The sequence below is a fragment of the Suncus etruscus genome, chromosome 17 (genome assembly GCF_024139225.1).
Source record: "Suncus etruscus isolate mSunEtr1 chromosome 17, mSunEtr1.pri.cur, whole genome shotgun sequence".
NCBI classification, from domain to species: Eukaryota; Metazoa; Chordata; class Mammalia; order Eulipotyphla; family Soricidae; genus Suncus; species Suncus etruscus.
In genome coordinates, this window is record NC_064864.1 from 51,803,394 (window position 1) to 51,818,194 (window position 14,801).

A 14,801-nucleotide genomic window follows, 5' to 3' on the forward strand; every position below is an offset into this window, starting at 1 on the left:
ATGAATAATAATTAGTATAAGCATTTCAAATGGCTTATCCACTTTTATTTGGTTTTTTTTTGGGGGGGGGGCAGACCCAGCAGCACTCAGGGGTTAATCTTGGCTCTGCACTCAGAAATCATTCCTCATAGGCTTGAGGACCATATTGGATGTCAAGGATCAAACTTAGTCCATCCTGGGTTGGCAGCTTGCAAGGTAGTGCACCCTCTGTGCTATTACTCGGCCCTTCTTTCCATCTGAATAGAAACAACACCACTTGTCACTTAAATTAGAAAGCTAAAATTACATTTATATGACTCATTTTGTAATCAGAGCTTGACCTAAAAGTTAAAAAACCCTTACTTTAAAAAAGTCTTAACTCAGTTTTGTCAAGTTCTTTTGCAAGGTCTCCAGTAATCAAGAATATACATGGCTCTGCCCTATCTCAATGATATCATTTTCATATCTGTAAGACCCTGACTCTGAAAGTCTAGGTATGGCCACTCTCTATTCTTACATTGGATCCCCCAGGTTTATACTTATTTTCTATTATGTCAGTTTTTGCTTTTGTATTTTAATAATTCCACTTTTGTTCTTAAGTCATCTTATAGGGTAACTATACACTAAAAGTTTACAGTTGAAATATACAATGTGAATTCTATTTTTTAAAATATTTTTGTTACTTTTGGATCACACCTGGCAGCTCTCAGGGATTACTCCTGGCAGAAATCGCTCCTGGCTGGCTCGGGGGACCATATGGTGTGCCAGGATTCGAACTACCTTCCATCCTGGATCGGCTGCATGTAAGGTTAAAGCCCTAGTGCTGTGCTATCACTCCAGCCCCAAGTTCTATTTTTGTTATATATTTTTAAAATTGAATCTTGATATTTTTGTACTGTTACATTAGTAGCTTTCAGAAACAGGTTTTTAAAGTTTAGAATTGTGAAATTAGTCACAATTTGTCCTTGATCAAATTGATTTGCTAACAGATAGAAAATTTAGACTGATATCTCATGTCAAACCAACTATCTAAAAACTATCTTGTCACTGTGTCCTGTAAATTTAATGTGTGGTATTACAAAATTAATTAAGACTGTTAGTAAAAAATACCAATGTGTTTATTTTTAAAACAAAAATAACTGAAAATAATATTTTATCAATTTCTTTATTATATTAGAAATCTTAGGGTTTTAATAATTATATTATGGAGGCCAGAGTAACAATACAGAGGATAAGACACTCACCTTCTATGCAGCCAACCTAGATTCAATCCCTTGAACCCCATTTGACCCCCCAGCCCATCAGAAGTGATCCATGAGCAAAGAGTCAGGAGTTAAGTCCTGAGCATCACTGGATTTAGACCATAAACAAAATTAAAACTGTTAAAGTTGTGCAAAACATTTTAATTAGTCTAATATCCATAGAGAAATGACCTTATAAGGAAGCTAGAATATGTACTCAATGTGATATATATACATATATGTGCATGTGTAAATATAGACATATACAGATATGTATATAAATGAGTGTGAGTGTGTGTATGTGTAGTAAATGAACTGATACTTACGAAATTATCAAAGAAAAAAGTCATATCAGTGATGATTAATGGATTTGGGTAATTATGTTGAATGAAATAAGTTGGAAATCAAAAGAATATTGCCAGACAGTTTTTTTTTTCACATTTGGAAAAACTAATTAAGTAAAACAAACTAGAAAAAAGTAATAAAAGTAACTTTAGACTCAGTACAAATGTCAGTACAAATGTATAGGACAGGGCCAAGGAAGAAAAATTGGTAGATAGGTCTTTTGAGTGCTAGTTTTCTGTGTCTAGATCTTTGTAAGTGTGGTATAAAGCTATATCCCTGAAATTTGATAGTATAATTAATCAATGATAAGTCCAAAAATAAATAGAAAACATCTGATTTTTTGTTTTGTTTGTTTCTATTTTGGACCACACTCAGCATTGCTCAGAAATTACACCTGGCTCTGCACTCAGGAATCACTTCTGGTGGCCTCAAAGACCATCTGGGATGCAAGAAATCAAGTCAGGTAGGCCAGATGCAAGGCCACTGTCCTGCCTAGTGTACTATCCCAACAGCACCACACCTGAGTTTTCAAATTATACACCTATCGACATTTGAAGCATGAACAGCTACCACTCAAAATAGAAGAATGTAAATATTGGCACTTTGTTGACAGTTATCTTGGATACCAAACAGACATCTAAGCAATGATCACTGAATGCGAATACTGGTAAATGTTGATCATACACTGTTGATAGAATGGCAAGTCTTAAGCCATAGACATGAATGAATAATAAACCCTTATGCATATAACTATGTTCTTTTTGAGTTATACTGCCTACTCTAAAAAATTCTGGGGAAATATGAAGAAAGCTTTTTTTCACAGGACAGCCCTATGAGTGTTTCAGAGAACCATGCAGAGAACAGAAATTTCCCCCTACATTTTATAATCAAGAACAATCTTAATTAATAAGATTTTTTTTAAAGTACCTGCTACTTAGGTCACTGTTGAAGCCCCGTGTAATAGAGAGGAAATGCTCCATGTGATGCTATTCTATATAGCCTGGATAGGGGTATAGATAGGTAATAATTCTTCCAAAATAGGCACAATGTTAAGGAACCAAGGTATAATCAATATTATTGATGAAATAACGTAGACCAGTAACCAGAGATATAGTATAGATGGTAGGACATTGCCATCTATAATGCAGAATCATGCTATATTCCCAGCATCCCAAATGGTCCCCCAAGAACTGTCAGAGTCATCCCTGAATTGAAAGCTTGGAGCACTGTAATTAGTAAGCATTGTTGGGCTCTTGAAAAAAGAAAGAAAAAGAAAATTAGATCAAAAATATAGTTGTGGGAAGGCAAGGGAAATCCCAGGCACCAACGAGCCAGAGCAACACCAGATTGTGCTTCACATTCAGCAAAATAGACTTATTGGCTGAAAATCACTAAAAAGCCCCCTTACCAGAAAACTCCTGAGCACATCTTGGGAGGCTCAAATCAAAACAAAATCTGTGGAAATCAGATCTCTCTTTAAATGAAGGAAAGATAAAGTAATAGTGTTACAGAGAATCTGACACTCTGATCGTAACCATAGCAACCAAAAAGCTTAATATCAGTGAAATTGTTTTTGCTTTGTTTCAAATTTTTTTGAAGGTTAAGAAAGCTTTTATTTTGAAAGATGAGATGATTGTGGACCAATCTGAGCAGTTAAGTTGTGGCTTCAAAATTTGTCTTGATGTCCTTCAAGAGTTAGATTTTTTTTTTTATCTTGGCTTTTATCCCTTCTTTTAAATTGTAACTTCAGACTAGTGTTGAGTACAAATGTAGTCTTTAAAATCCCTTGAAATTACTCCTGAACTCCAAACAAGAGACTACAATTTGAGCAGAGAGCAGATTACTGGATAACAGAACCTCTTTTACTCTGGAGGCTAATAAGTAGTGTTTTATAGGAATAAGCTGCTTTGTGAAAATTAATATTATATAAAAAATTTATCATCCAAGCAACCTGTACTGGACAGCTGAATCCTTCAGAATCATCGAAAGTATGCTAAAACAGCACTATAATGCTTAATTTTTACAGGGATAGTTCTTGTACTATATTGAAACTTTAAAGTTCTTTTAAACTTATTGATATCTGTGAACAAAAATTATTCATTTGTATTTTTGTACTTTACACTAGAATGTCAGTTAAATGATATCTCAAGAATTGATAATACTAAAACGTACATAAAAAAATTTCTAAAGACGTAGCAAAACCATGCTCATTTATAGGCATATGGGCCATTTTTATCAGTCCTCATTACACTGTCCCATACACTATTTTTGATTTTCATGATATACAAAAGAATGTAAAAGGCAAGAAAAATTTACTATTATGAAATATCATTCATTCAAACTAAAGTCATCTATGTAACAGAGAACATAGATTAAGCTACTGGATTTGAATTTATTGTTTATATGATAAATTTTATAATGTAATTATTGTGCAACACAGAAATTCTGTTCAAGATAATTTAACAGAGATGATAAAAATAAAGCCTGTAGAAGTGCTAAAACTGAAAACCATAATATAATAAGTGAATAATATATTTTCTGGTTGATTTACTGGAGATGAAAATACTAGTTTATTTCCCCAATAACTGTGCCTATGCTAAAAAACACACAAAAAACAAACAAAAACAAAATCTTGCCACACCAGCTCCTCCACTCCTATTTTTTTATTTGCTTTTTTTCCTTTTATTCCTTTCTTCTTTAAATTTAAATTTATAGCTTTTACACAAGGGCTCATCCTCATTTATTTTTTTTCAACAGAACCATAGAACATGAATCAGCTTGTTCTGCCTCATAAATTGAGGGGGGGAAAAATAAATGTCCCAGGGGCAAGCAGTCTCATGAAATTGAGTGGAAGTAAAAAATTTTCAGCCCTAAATACCCAACTTAAAGTCAACAAAACAATAATAGAATCAAGAGATAGAATAGAATAGAATAGATAGAATAAAAATAGAATCAAGAGATCCAAGCTACAACAAGCTATACACAAAAGTGTCTTGTTACTCTAGCTGTCCAGGCGGCTAAGGGTGGAGACAGGGGAAGCATGCTGGTAACAGGGGTGGAGGGATGTCAACGATGGTGGTGGGAATAGCCCTAATTTACTGTCACTATGTACCTTAAATATAACTGTAAAAGACATGTAGTTCTCATCGGTCTAAATAAAAGTTATAAAAAAATAAAAAGAAAATATTAGTGAACTTCAAAATATGTGGTTTTAAGTTATGCAACTGAAAATTTAAAAGCAGAGTGAGCAAATTAGAGAGAGAAAAAGAAAATAAAGAATGGAAGAAGGGGAGACCCCATAATATCAAGACTTATATAGAAAAATATCAAATGTTGAAAGTATATAATTAAAGTTACAAGCAAAAGAGGAGCGATAGTTGAAGAATGAGTGCTGAACAGTACTTGTTGAAAGCATATACAGCAAGTGTCTGAGTAAAGATGCAGGTGACTGTACTGAGGATCATTATAAATTTGAATATAGTGATGGATATATTTGCTAAGCAAGAGCTTTGGAGAACACTTGATCAAGGCTCTTCATTGTATGTAAGGTTGTAATAATAGCAATAGAAACTGTGGGATCTGTATGATTATGTGACTCTACTTAAAAAGCTCACATGCACACACATACAAAACCAAGTTGATTTTTTTAATTCCTAGCTTAAATTATAATAAAGAAACCAGAGAACATCTTTGAAGAGTCTCTAGTGCTTTATTATATCCACTAAGATAACTTGGAGAAGAAAAATTTCAACAAAAGTTGAATTCACAGATTTGCTGTATCTGTTTTGTGAAAAGCAAGACATTGATATAAATGGAGTGGGTGTTCTGAAATTTAGAGGGAATATTGGATGAATACATGTGAGGCTAGGAATATTAAAATTTGAGCCTTTCTAAGCCTCTCATCACTTCAAAATTTTTTGCCTGACAATGTAAAAGAAGACAATCTTACACTGTTGAGATAGCTAATGAGGATTTGATTTTAGTGATAACACTCTGATATAAAATTATGATATATCTTCTATATTATTTTATTAAAAGCTGCTAAAAGTGTGGCAAGAAAGATTGTACAGTGGGCAGGTCACTTGCTTTGCACATGGTAGACCTGGTTTTAAACTCCAGCACCCTGGAGTAAAGTCAGGAGGTGATCCTTGAACACAAAGTTAGGTTTAATCCTGGAGCATTACTAGGTGTGCTCCAAAACCTAACAAAACAAAACAAAAAAAGATAAACTTTTTAAAAAGGTAAAATAAAATCTATAAATTTCAGGTGTTATTTATAGTTTTCTTCTATTTTCATTGCAGAAATGACTGAGAACTGCCACATTATTTATCAGTGATCATTTGGATTTCTAAGAGGAAAATGAATTATGAAAAGCATTGCCCACTTTTATTCCCAGCAATTTCTATTCTTGTGTGTAAATTTTTAAGTAAAAAAACAATGTTGTTATTAATTAGTGCTGAGCAATGGTAGGGAAAAGATAGAAAGCAAGAAAGCAAGCCCATGTTTGCCACAATTGCTGTTTTTAACAAAATGAAATATAGTATAAAATATTTTCTATAATATGTATGTGTATTTATGTATTTATTCACAGAATTATACATATGTACATATCCTATATAACAAAGATCAAGAGAGTGTAAATCTGTGTTCCTAAGTATTAATGTAAACTCTGAATTTCAATCCTTACACAGTGAAACTTTGCTTTTAGAGAAATTATATGTTGACTTTGTATTGATGATATTTATATATATTTATATATACTCCATAATTCTGAACATTGAGCAAGCATTTAATCATCAGAGGTTTTGGTCCTGAAAATACATGAGGTAGCTTCCCTTTGGGTAAAAGAGATGGTAAATATTTCCCAGGCTGAATCAAGCATTTGTGAAGGCAACCTGACCTTATTTAAACAGCTAGAAAAATAAAAGTAAAGAAGAAATAAGTTGAAAGTCAGAGATTTACCTGTCTTTACTTGTCTCTTTGGTTGTGCCTCAAAGGAATACTCTGCTCAGGAAGCCCAAGCAGTACCTTTCTGGTAATCCATGTGTGCAGTGGGATCAATCTACAAAGCATGGTTTTATAAAATATTGTTGCTAAAATGGGAACTGGCAGCCGCATTCATTTTAAATAAGACTAAAACACAGAATCACATTCCTTCTCCTGGATACAGATTTCATTTAATATTTCTTATGCTAAATCCCAGATCACTTGAAAAACCCACAGAAGATTAAATTCGTGTTCTTTCCTTAATATTCTTGTAACATTTGAAATCTAGTTTTACCTTTGCTTTCCCCCAATTCTTTAACCAAGTCCAAGTGTCATTTATCTACACTGCCCTGGGACTGTGCTAGGTAGCAAATATAGCAAATAAAAGCCCTTTGCAGACAAAGTTGACCTACTAAAATTTTGATGGAGATCCTAGTCGAATAATTTAGGTACCATATAGGTGTTCATCATTTGATAGATATCACTGATGGATATGAGATACTTGAGTATTTAAGTAAGGCCAAATTTATTATAATCATGGGATAATATCTGTCTTATTCTATTCTTGTTTCATGCTTCAATATGATTTCTCTTTTAAGCTATCACTTAAAATGGAATATTCTTATACTTAAACATGTCAAGTAGATTGTATCTCATGATTTTAACCTTGAAATTAAGAAACCCAGTTTTTTGTTAAAAGGCACTAAATAAGGCCCCAGATATCCAAATATTAACCTCAGCTTTTGTCCTTTGGGTGGAGCTAACTCTATTTCTAGCTCTAGAGAGAAGCATGCAATAGCATTTAAACTCTTCCTTGGACACAATGTTGAATACACAGAAATTTAACTCAATTAGTGCCAATAACACTAATGTTAGGATGGGACTGGGCAGACAAAGTGAAGGATAAGCTGGTTTTGTTTTGTTTGTCAGTTTTTAACCTTTCCTTCTGAAATTTCCAGTAATTTTTACACCACAAAGGGAGTACCTGTTTTAAAATAGGGTGACTGCAGAGAAAAATCTGGAATGTACCTCTAAAAAAAATAAATACTTACTGATGTTCCTGCTACAGAAGACAAATAGTACAATTTGTGTATACACATGTGGTGTGCATGTTTTTATGGAAAAATTAATTTTGTTTTAATTTTAAGACATTAATGTAGGATTCTGGTGTCTATCACTAGCTCTGAAGTGGAGGTAGATATAAAGCTCAAATATGTAGTGCCCCCAGGCCCTATAGTGAAAGTGCTCATGATGCCTATTTCAAGCCATCAGTGTGAGGCTTCTGAACAGAGACTTGGGAAGAGATTTTTTTTTTCATTGAGTCTGGCAAGAATTATTCAGAAAACATTATTGATTAAATTGTTTGCTGATTTTAAATAAGTAAATAATTATTTCTACTGGCAATTATGAAAAATTTTAGAAATATCTCAACTTTTTCAAAATAAAAACTTCAATCTGTTACCATGGTATGGTGATGTCTTTTTCAGTTTTTAATGAGGGAAAATAAATTCTTACATGTAAGCTCTAGTAGATATATTTAGAATATTTTATATTTATTCTGTCTTATTAATGTAAGCTAAAGTGTCAGAAGCACAAATAAGGGAATCATTAGTCTTATTTTAAGTTTTTCTGTTACTGTGGAAACTCAGAAAAGCCAGATCTCTTTGTCTTATATTATATATCTAGAAAATAAGTGTGTTTGAATAATAGTGAGCATTGGCCTAATAAGGTAAATGATATACTACTATATATAAAAGGGTTTGATCTAGTGACTGAAACGCGGCAAATCACTAATAAATATTCATTATAGTCATGTTAAAATCCATCACTATTTCTCTTCTTTTTAGAAGTCATATGTTTTATCTGGTCTGTTTTGTTTTGGGGTCACACACGGTGGCTCTGAGGGGTTACTCCTGACTTTGAGCTTAGAAAATGTTCCTGGGAGGTTTGGGGAACCACAAAGTATGTCAGAGATGGAACTTCAGTCAGCAACATGCTAGGAAAATGCCCTACCCATTGTGATATCCGTGTGGCCCTTTGGAGTCATGCTTTAAGGTAAGTCACTAGATATTAGTTATCAGCTTACTTAAGCTTTATTCATTTATTTCTTTTATTTTTTTCTGAGTGAATCTTCTAATTTATTTTCATTATAATTAATCATCTTTAATTTTCTCTTGAAGTGACTTTATCATCACAATTTCTATCAGTATATTTTCCATCAGTACATTTACATTTATATAAGTACAAATTTCATTTAATGTATTTTATTTTGAGATTCTAAATTGGCATTTTCTTATTTTATCAGTAATCGTCTATACCAGTGATTTGCTTGTTTTTGTCTTTGGAATCACTCTTTATCTACTTATTTAACACCATGCCATATTAAAACTTTTTCAATCAACTGCTTTTTCCCTTAACCTTAGTTAAAGTTTTCTTCCTATGTTTTTACTAAACCTTAATTGCTGCATATTTTAATATATTGTTGACTCTGACTTCAATTCTCCCCCAATGAAAGCATTTGTTTTTGTCTTGTATTTGTTTTTAATTTTCTGTTTTGTAGTTGTACCTTACTGTGATCAGACTCTGTGCTAAAGGATTTCTATGATGATGATTATGTCACCATATGTAACAGTAGTGGATTGAATCTGATTCAGCCACAATAAGAGAATGCCTAGCTCCTGTACTATATCTCTGTAAAATAAAAATCCATGGGTGTGATCTCACCCCAAATGCTGAATTTCCAACCCCTTAGGTGGAAGGGTCTGAGAAATAATACACCAAGCAGTCAGAAGTTATTGGAGTCAGTCTTAATTTTACTTCAAGGCCTCTCTGCCTCATGCTCCCTTTGCTGAGTCAAAATCCTTTATCTAAACCATTTCCTCATACCAGGAAGGGAAAGGTCCAGTACTGCAGGTAGGCTTTTACATACCAAAATAAGAGGTTTAGGGAAAGAGCAAGTTGGGAGAACACCTTTGTTTAAGGTGTTTAGCTAGTCTCATCTTACATATCTCTATCCTTGGAGGCACTCACTTTGATTTAAAAGAATAAATTGTTGGTTAATAACATTGTAATTGCTCTTTTGTTGTTGTTGTTGTTCTTGTTCAGGTATGTGTGTGTGTGTGTGGTGTTGAATTTCCTACATATTAGATATGTGCTTTACCAATGATACTCATCTTCAGTAGTTTAAGTGTATATATAATGTATATATATATATATATATATTTTATATTTATACTATAAGGTTATTATTCCACAATTTTTTCCCTAGTGCAGTAAATTCTTAATATTGAGGCATAGTCTTTATTCATAAGGCTTAATTAAACTAGGGCTTCAATGGAAATACCAAATACTACAGCTATTTAATTTTGCAGAATTAAATTTTTATTTATTTTTCTTAGTTAAATAGTTCTTCGGTTTGAGGAGCAAACCTGGTGGTACTATAGACTCTGCTTTCAGGAATCACTTCTCACAGTCTCTAGGGACCATATGAGATGATGGGTATTAAATTACCTATGTGTGAGGTAAGTGTCCTACCAGTTGTATTATATATCTGGCCAAAACAGTTTTCTTTAAAAAGAAATTTATATATAAATGTAAGCAGACAAAATGATAGGTACATGTTCAAGAGTATGTGGTTTTCTCCAGAGAGGAAAAAATCAGAGAAAACCTATTTAAAAACACCTGTCAGCCACCAAGATGGTAAATGTGCCAGATTCAAACTGTCAATTCTTTTTTTTTTTTTGAATCCATATTAGCAGACTTTCTTCTCAACTTTTATGTTTTCAGTTATTATTTAAGATTTGTTCAAATGTTAATGGGAGTGATTGCCACAAAAGTGGATATTTCTTTTTTCAAAAATATTCTTTCCATTTTTAGGCATTGGATGCAGATGCTACTATAGACACTCTACCACAATGAGCCCATGAACCTATAATTTCAACAGAAGTTTTATGCCATAGTCATAGAAGATGCCACAAAGATGAACCATATAAAATGTATATATAATATCCTGTCAATTTTTAACTTCAAAGATGAATGTTAAAATGACATTTCTATTCGAAGAATTATACAGATTTAGTGCACTCATGTTAAAATTCTAAGGTTTTTTTCAAGGACATATATCAAAAACTAAATCCCTGACTAGCCAAAGTAACTCAGAAGAAAATGATGGGAAGAGGCCATTTTCTAGTTTTAAATTATAACACAAATCTATAATAATCCATTTTATACTCATTTCAAAAGACTAAACCATTTATTGATAAATGACTGAATATAAAGAGGAAAAAGAAAGTTTTCAATAATTTTTGTAAACTATTTAGTACATGCAAAATAATATCATTAAGCCACTATCTCATATAAAAATAGTGAGCTCAAATGAATTTTAAATAAATATGTGCAGCACAAGATCTCTAAAAGCATTGCAAAAATAAACAAGTGAAACACTGTCATTCTTAGTGTTTTTAGTGATTAAATAGATGAAAAGTATAATATAAAATCAATCATTTATTTCATACCTAAAAACATCAGTGCTAAGAAAGAAACTATGACTAAAACACAAAAACATCTGATTTAGTGGGAGAAAATGTGTGTATGCCATATATACTAACCAGGGGCTAGAATCCAAGAAATAGAATCACTCACAATATCCAGTAATAAAAATTATAATTCCATCAAAATATTGGGAGAAGATCTGAAATCATAAATAATCTGAAAATTAAGATGTAGTAGGGAGTAGGTATTGGCTCCCAGCAAGAGACCTGGTTCTCTTTTATGCACATTAGCTTGATTTATGCTTTTCCATCAACCTAAACATTCCAGTTACCCTCAGTAAACTGAAACTTTGTCATAGCAGCCTCCAAGTCTGAAAATTAAATTAGCCATGTTACTGAAATAAAAGTTAAAATATATCACTTTTAAAAGAGTAAAAATAAAAATAAATCCTTTAAAATCTCCATGCTACAAGCTTTTAGAATAAGGAACTAAAATCTTCCACATTCCATATTAAGAAAAAAGTGCATCCATCATACAATGAATTAAAGCTTAGTTGATTAGTGTAGACATAATTTTAGCTGTGATTTTAATTATGATTAAATGAAATCAAACTGAGTTCTAACTCAATGAGAAAAATCCAACAGAGCAAAGAAAAATGGGCTAAAATAGAATTTCTTTCCATTTTATTGTACATTATTAGGTGTAATATCTCAATAAAAACATTCCTTTCTTAGCATGGTTTAAATACTATGCTTTATTTAGCATCTTATATATGACATACAAAATATGAATGAATCTGTCTGATCTGATTTCTTTTTATTGGCGGGGTTGGTGGAAGAGTGGAGAGTTGTTTGGGTCACATCAAGCTTTCTTCAGGTCTTACTCTTGCCTTAATCTTATACTCAAGGATCACTTTATGTGGGATCATATAGAGCAGGGGTCTTCAAACTTTTTAAAGTGGGGGCCGGATTATGGTCCCTTAGAGAGCTGGAGGGCTGGACTAAATGAGCTACTAATTTCTACTCACACTGCACATATATTACATAAATAAAATGAAAACCATTTATAAATAAACAGATCACGCACCAGTATTTCAATGGGAACTGTAGGCCTGCTTTGGGCTAATGAGATGGTCAATGTCCGGTTCCATATTTGTCACTGCCAGCCATAACAAGTGATGCAAGTGGGCATCAGTTATTCTTGATCTGGTTGGAGATTTCAGATGTTTTATTCTTGAAAAATTCTGTTCACAGGCATAAGTGCTACCAAAGATGGTTACCATTTTGAGTGCATGGTTCCTGATATTTGGATATGTCTCAGAGGGGTGAGATGCATAGAAATTCAAAAGGTTACTTGACTTAAATGCATCTTTCAGAGAGTCACAATTCTGCAGTTCAGCCAGTTCCATTTGGTAAATTGTAAGAACATTTTTAATCTCAACAGAAAAGGGGTTACGAAAAAGCTGTATGTCCTGTTCATGGAGATGAAGTTCTTTGAATCTAAATGGAAACTCCTTTTGCAACAATTCTAGTGAAGCCAGACATGTTTCCTTTGGGAATGCAACCAATGGTTTGTCCGCTGACAGGTTTTGAGTTATTGGGAGATGACTGAAGTTTTCCTCCTGTACTTGTTTGATGAGAAGGCCTAATTTTACTTTAAATGCTTTCACATGCGATGCCATATCACAGATGAGCTTCCCCTTGCCTTGAAGTTGCAGATTGAAACTGCTGAGTAGCTCTGTTATATCTGTCAGAAAGCAAGGTGCCATTTCCATTCTGCATCATTGAGCTCTGGTACTTCTTGTTTTTTTGAAAGTAGAAAAGCTGTAATCTGCGGAAGTAAGTCATAGAAACATTTCAAAACTCTCCCTCTACTCAGCCAATGGACTTCTGTGTGGTACAGAACATCTTCATGGGCAACATTTACCTCAGATAGAAATTCCTTAAATTGTCTGTGGTTTTAATGTAATTAATACAAGATACCACAATTTTCATAACAGAGTCCCACTTCAGTGATTTACAACACAGCGCTTGTTGGTGAATGAGGCAGTGTATGGCAATTAGATGAGGATGGTTATCCTTTTTTTTGTTTTGTTTTGTTTGTCCAGCTCTTGTGTAATGTGAGCAATTACTCCTCTCTTAGACCCCACCATGCTAGGAGCACCATCTAGTTTAACCCAGTCCAGCTCCAAACCATTCACAGTTTGGCAAACCTTTTCAAATATATCCACTCCTGTGGTTGTACCTTTGATACTTTGCAGTGCAGCAAGCTCTTCTGTGACTTCATAATACTCATTTGTCCCACTGATATAAATGAGAAGTTGGGCAGAATCACAAATATCATTGCTTTTATCGAGTGCCAAGGAAAAATAGCAAAGTTTCTTTGCAGAGTTTTGCAAATGGTGCAGCAAATTTTCTCCCATTTCTTCAATACTTCGTGTCATTGTAACTCCTGAAAGGCTCACTATACTAAATAAATTGGCCTTCTCTGGACACATCTCTTTGGCAACAGAAATAAGGCATTCTTTAACAAATTCTCCCTCCACAAATGGTTTGCCATTGCGCGCTATTAGTTTGGCAACTTGAAAACTTGCCCACAGTGAGGAAGTATCTAACTGCTTCTGCTTTACAAAAGTATTTTGCTGAGTTGTCAGTGTATGTTTCAGTTGTAATATTTTATCTTTTCTCACTTCTCCAACCAAGCAATCATATTTATCTTTATGTTGAGTTTGATAGTGGTGTCACAAATTGTATTCTTTGAACACAGCAACTATATTCTGGCATATCAGACACAGCTTTTTCTTTGTACCACATAAAAAAGTAATCGTAAGTTCACTGTTCTTTGAATATCCTACACTCGCCGTCAATTTTTCTTTTTCTTGACATCATTGTTTCCTAGGGATTCCAAACTAATATTAGTGAAATACAAATATGTGTGCATATATATACACAGTGTATGAACCCCCATTAGTCCCTGATGTGAACACTTACCCCTTGCAGGCTTTTTCTTTCTTTTTTTTATAATTATCTTTATTTAAACACTGTGATTACAAACATAATTATAGTTGTATGATTACAGTCATGTAAAGAACACCCCCCTTCACCAGTGCAACATTCCCACCACCAATTTCCCAGATCTCCCTCCTCCCCACCCTCCCACACCTGTACTCAAGACAGACTTTCTACTTCCCTCATTCATTCATATTGTTATGATAGTTTTCAGTGTAGTCATCTCTCCAACTGCACTCATCACTCTGTGTGATTACTTCATGTCATGAGCTGCACCTACCAGCCCTCATCTCTCTTGTCTCTGAGATACTGTTAAAAATGTCTTTCATTTTTCTTAAAGCCCATAGATGAGTGAAACCATTCTGCTTCTTTCTCTCTCCCTCTGACTTACTTTACTCAGCATAATAGATTCCATGTACATCCATCTATAGGAAAATTTCATGACTTCATCTCTTCTGACGGCTATATAGTATTCCATTGTGTATATTTACCACAGTTTCTTTAGCCACTCATCTGTTGAAGGGCATCTTTGTTGTTTCCAGAGTCTGGCTATTGTAAATAGCACCCTTGCAGGCTTTTCTAAACAGACTAGCTCAGATATAACTATTTCAGTTATATCTCCCTATATAATGTTTGGAATCAGCATGTGAACACTGAAAAGGAATTGCAAAATGTATATAAAATTTTCAATGTAACCCCTTTAAAATGCTTCAGCATCGATCCCTAATTTTCCACATGGGCAATTCAGCAC